The following is a 5,398-nucleotide window of genomic DNA, read 5'->3' as shown; positions in this document are numbered from 1 at the left end:
TTGCTTTGGTTAAGAGGTTTTTGTCCAGTTTCATCAGACTGGATTCTCATGCATCACAGTTCAGTATAGAAGAAACAACTGCGATGGCTGGGAATCGAAACCAGGTCAACTGTTTGGAAGGCAGCTATGCTCACCACTATACCACCATCGCTACACAGAAGTCTTTTCATTGCATAGTTTCCAATTTCTCCGAAAGGTTTATGCCATAAGTAATGCTGCATTTAAAATTAAGCATACTGCTGAATTGTTGGGAAAAAGATTTTGACGGTGTTCCCTTTTCCAATTTTTAGCCAAAGACCCTAATGTGAACCATCATTCTGGCTTCTCATGCATCAAAGTTCAGTATGGAAGAAACAACTGCAATGGCTGGGAATCGAACCCAGGTCAACTGCTTGGAAGGCAACTATGCTCACCACTATACCACCATCACTACACAAAAGTCTTTTCATTGCATAGTTGCCTATTTCTCCGACCGCTGCTACCAAATGTACTAAAAGTCACCACTATACCACCATTGCTTTGGTTAAGAGGTTTTTGTCCGGTTTCATCAGACTGGATACTCATGCATCAAAGTTCAGTATAGAAGAAACAACTGCGATGGCTGGGAATCGAACCCAGGTCAACTGCTTGGAAGGCAGCTATGCTCACCACTATACCACCATCGCTACACAAAAGTATTTCCATTGCATAGTTTCCAAGTTCTCCGAAAGGTTTATGCCAAAAGTAATCCTGCATTTAAAATGAAGCACACTGCTGAATTGTTGGGAAATAAGATTTTGACGGTGTTCCCTTTTCCAATTTTTAGCCAAAGACCCTAATGTGAACCATCATTCTGGCTTCTCATGCATCAAAGTTCAGTATGGAAGAAACAACTGCAATGGCTGGGAATCGAACCCAGGTCAACTGCTTGGAAGGCAACTATGCTCACCACTATACCACCATCACTACACAAAAGTCTTTTCATTGCATAGTTGCCTATTTCTCCGACTGTTGATACTAAATGTACTAAAGGTCACCACTTTACAACCATTGCTACACAAAATTATTTTCATTGCATAGTTGCCTATTTCTCCGACCGCTGCTACTAAATGTACTAAAAGTCACCACTATACCACCATTGCTTTGGTTAAGAGGTTTTTGTCCGGTTTCATCAGACTGGATTATCATGCATCAAAGTTCAGTATAGAAGAAACAACTGCGATGGCTGGGAATCGAACCCAGGTCAACTGCTTGGAAGGCAGCTATGCTCACCACTATACCACCATCTCTACACAAAAGTCTTTTCATTGCATAGTTTCCAATTTCTCCGAAAGGTTTATGCCAAAAGTAATCCTGCATTTAAAATGAAGCAGACTGTGCAGAATTGTTGGGAAAAAGATTTTGACAGTGTTCCCTTTTCCAATTTGTAGCCAAAGACCCTAATGTGAACCATCATTCTGGCTTCTCATGCATCAAAGTTCAGGATGGAAGAAACAACTGCAATGGCTGGGAATCGAACTCAGGTCAACTGCTTGGAAGGCAACTATGCTCACCACTATACCACCATCGCTACACAAAAGTATTTTCATTGCATAGTTGCCTATTTCTCCGACTGTTGATACTAAATGTACTAAAAGTCACCACTATACAACCATCGCTACACACACGTCTTTTCATTGCATAGTTTCCTATTTCTCCGACCGCTGCTACTAAATGTACTAAAAGTCACCACTATACCACCATTGCTTTGGTTAAGAGGTTTTTGTCCGGTTTCATCAGACTGGATTATCATGCATCACAGTTCAGTATAGAAGAAACAACTGCGATGGCTGGGAATCGAACCCAGGTCAACTGCTTGGAAGGCAGCTATGCTCACCGCTATACCACCATCGCTACACAAAAGTATTTTCATTGCATAGTTGCCTATTTCTCCGACTGTTGATACTAAATGTACTAAAGGTCACCACTTTACAACCATTGCTACACAAAAGTATCTTCATTGCATAGTTGCCTATTTCTCCGACCGCTGCTACTAAATGTACTAAAAGTCACCACTATACCACCATTGCTTTGGTTAAGAGGTTTTTGTCCGGTTTCATCAGACTGGATTATCATGCATCAAAGTTCAGTATAGAAGAAACAACTGCGATGGCTGGGAATTGAACCCAGGTCAACTGCTTGGAAGGCAGCTATGCTCACCACTATACCACCATTGCTTCACAAAAGTATTTTCATTGCATAGTTGCCTATTTCTCCGACTGCTGCTACTAAATGTACTAAAAGTCACCACTATTCCACCATTGCTTTGGTTAAGAGGTTTTGGTCCGGTTTCATCAGACTGGATTCTCATGCATCAAAGTTCAGTATAGAAGAAACAACTGCGATGGGTGGGAATCGAACCCAGGTCAACTGCTTGGAAGGCAGCTATGCTCACCACTATACCACCATCCCTACACAAAAGTATTTTCATTGCATAGTTTCCAATTTCTCCGAAAGGTTTATGCCAAAAAATAATCCTGCATTTAAAATGAAGCATGCTGTGCTGAATTGTTGGGGAAAAGATTTTGACGGTGTTCCCTTTTCCAATTTTTAGCCAAAGACCCTAATGTGAACCATCATTCTGGCTTCTCATGCATCAAAGTTCAGTATGGAAGAAACAACTGCGATGGCTGGGAATCGAACCCAGGTCAACTGCTTGGAAGGCAGCTATGCTCACCAATATACCACCATCGCTACACAAACATCTTTTCATTGCATAGTTGCCTATTTCTCCGACCGCTGCTACTAAATGTACCAAAAGTCACCACTTTCCCACCATTGCTTTGGTTAAGAGGTTTTTGTCCGGTTTCATCAGACTGGATTCTCATGCATCAAAGTTCAGTATAGAATAAACAACTGCGATGGCTGGGAATCAAACCCAGGTCAACTGCTTGGAAGGCAGCTATGCTCACCACTATACCACCATCGCTACACAAAAGTATTTTCATTGCATAGTTGCCTATTTCTCCGACTGTTGATACTAAATGTACTAAAGGTCACCACTTTACAACCATCGCTACACAAAAGTATTTTCATTGCATAGTTTCCAATTTCTCTGAAAGGTTTATGCCAAAAGTAATCCTGCATTTAAAATGAAGCATACTGTGCTGAATTGTTGGGAAAAAGATTTTGACGGGGTTCCCTTTTCCAATTTTTAGCAAAAGACCCTAATGTGAACCATCATTCTGGCTTCTCATGCATCAAAGTTCAGTATGGAAGAAACAACTGCGATGGCTGGGAATAGAACCCAGGTCAACTGCTTGGAAGGCAGCTATGCTCACCACTATACCACCATCGCTACACAAACGTGTTTTCATTGCATAGTTGCCTATTTCTCCGACTGTTGATACTAAATGTACTAAAGGTCACCACTTTACAACCATTGCGACACAAAAGTATTTTCATTGCATAGTTGCCTATTTCTCCGACCGCTGCTACTAAATGTACTAAAAGTCACCACTATACCACCATTGCATTGGTTAAGAGGTTTTTGTCCGGTTTCATCAGACTGGATTCTCATGCATCACAGTTCAGTATAGAAGAAACAACTGCGATGGCTGGGAATCGAACCCAGGTCAACTGCTTGGAAGGCAGCTATGCTCACCACTATACCACCATCGCTACACAAAAGTCTTTTCATTGCATAGTTTCCAATTTCCCCGAAAGGTTTATGCCAAAAGTAATCCTGCATTTAAAATGAAGCATTCTGTGCTTAATTGTTGGGAAAAAGATTTAGACAGTGTTCCCTTTTCCAATTTTTAGCCAAAGACCCTAATGTGAACCATCATTCTGGCTTCTCATGCATCAAAGTTCAGTATGGAAGAAACAACTGCGATGGCTGGGAATCGAACCCAGGTCAACTGCTTGGAAGGCAGCTATGCTCACCACTATACCACCATCACTACACAAATGTCTTTTCATTGCATAGTTGCCTATTTCTCCGACCGCTGCTACTAAATGTACTAAAAGTCACCACTATAACACCATTGCTTTGGTTAAGAGGTTTTTGTTCGGTTTCATCAGACTGGATTCTCATGAATCAAAGTTCAGTATAGAAGAAACAACTGCGATGGCTGGGAATTGAACACAGGTCAACTGCTTGGAAGGCAGCTATGCTCACCACTATACCACCATCGCTACACCAAAATCTGTTCATTGCATAGTTTCCAATTTCTCCGAAAGGTTTATGCCAAAAGTAATCCGGCATTTAAAATGAAGCATACTGTGCTGAATAGTTGGGAAAAAGATTTTGACGGTGTTCCCTTTTCCAATTTTTATCCAAAGACCCTAATGTGAACCATCATTCTGACTTCTCATGCATCAAAGTTCAGTATGGAAGAAACAACTGCGATGGCTGGGAATCGAACCCAGGTCAACTGCTTGGAAGGCAGCTATGCTCACCACTATACCACCATCGCTACACAAATGTCTTTTCATTGCATAGTTGCCTATTTCTCCGACTGTTGATACTAAATGTACTAAAAGTCACCACTATACCATCATTGCTTTGGTTAAGAGGTTTTTGTCCGGTTTCATCAGACTGGATTATCATGCATCAAAGTTCAGTATAGAAGAAACAACTGTGATGGCTGGGAATCAAACCCAGGTCAACTGCTTGGAAGGCAGCTATGCTCACCACTATACCACCATCACTACACAAAAGTATTTTCATTGCATAGTTTCCAATTTCTCTGAAAGGTTTATGCCAAAAGTAATCCTGCATTTAAAATGAAGCATACTGTGCTGAATAGTTGGGAAAAAGATTTTGACGGGGTTCCCTTTTCCAATTTTTAGCAAAAGACCCTAATGTGAACCATCATTCTGACTTCTCATGCATCAAAGTTCAGTATGGAAGAAACAACTGCGATGGCTGGGAATAGAACCCAGGTCAACTGCTTGGAAGGCAGCTATGCTCACCACTATACCACCATCGCTACACAAATGTCTTTTCATTGCATAGTTGCCTATTTCTCCGACCGCTGCTACTAAATGTACTAAAAGTCACCACTATACAACCATCGCTACACAAACGTCTTTTCATTGCATAGTTGCCTATTTCTCCGACCGCTGCTACTAAATGTACTAAAAGTCACCACTATACCACCATTGCTTTGGTTAAGAGGTTTTTTGTCCGGTTTCATCAGACTGGATTATCATGCATCACAGTTCAGTATAGGAAGAAACAACTGCGATGGCTGGGAATCGAACCCAGGTCAACTGCTTGGAAGGCAGCTATGCTGCACCACTATACCGACCATCGCTACACAAAAGTCTTTTCATATGCATAGTTGCCTATTTCCCCGAAAGGTTTATGCCAAAAGTAATCCTGCATTTAAAATGAAGCATTCTGTGCTGAATTGTTGGAAAAAGATTTAGACAG

The 5,398-nt window shown here is 41.3% G+C and overlaps 4 non-coding genes across 4 annotated transcripts; all 4 read right to left on the bottom strand.

Annotated features, from left to right (window-relative positions):
- Positions 1-593: 593 nt before the first annotated feature.
- Positions 594-665, bottom strand: trnag-ucc (transfer RNA glycine (anticodon UCC)). The gene has a single exon. It is a non-coding gene; the product is annotated as a tRNA-Gly (tRNA).
- A 1,135-nt stretch (positions 666-1,800) lies between these two features.
- On the bottom strand, positions 1,801-1,872 carry trnag-ucc (transfer RNA glycine (anticodon UCC)). Its single transcript has one exon. It is a non-coding gene; the product is annotated as a tRNA-Gly (tRNA).
- A 1,695-nt stretch (positions 1,873-3,567) lies between these two features.
- trnag-ucc (transfer RNA glycine (anticodon UCC)) lies at positions 3,568-3,639 on the bottom strand. The gene has a single exon. It is a non-coding gene; the product is annotated as a tRNA-Gly (tRNA).
- Positions 3,640-4,364: 725 nt separating this feature from the next.
- trnag-ucc (transfer RNA glycine (anticodon UCC)) lies at positions 4,365-4,436 on the bottom strand. The gene has a single exon. It is a non-coding gene; the product is annotated as a tRNA-Gly (tRNA).
- Between the last annotated feature and the right edge of the window lie 962 nt (positions 4,437-5,398).

The sequence above is a fragment of the Pseudochaenichthys georgianus genome, chromosome 21 (assembly GCF_902827115.2).
Source record: "Pseudochaenichthys georgianus chromosome 21, fPseGeo1.2, whole genome shotgun sequence".
Classification (NCBI taxonomy): Eukaryota; Metazoa; Chordata; class Actinopteri; order Perciformes; family Channichthyidae; genus Pseudochaenichthys; species Pseudochaenichthys georgianus.
The sequence above is the reverse complement of the archived record's forward strand: the minus strand, read 5'-3'. Positions and strand labels throughout refer to the sequence as shown.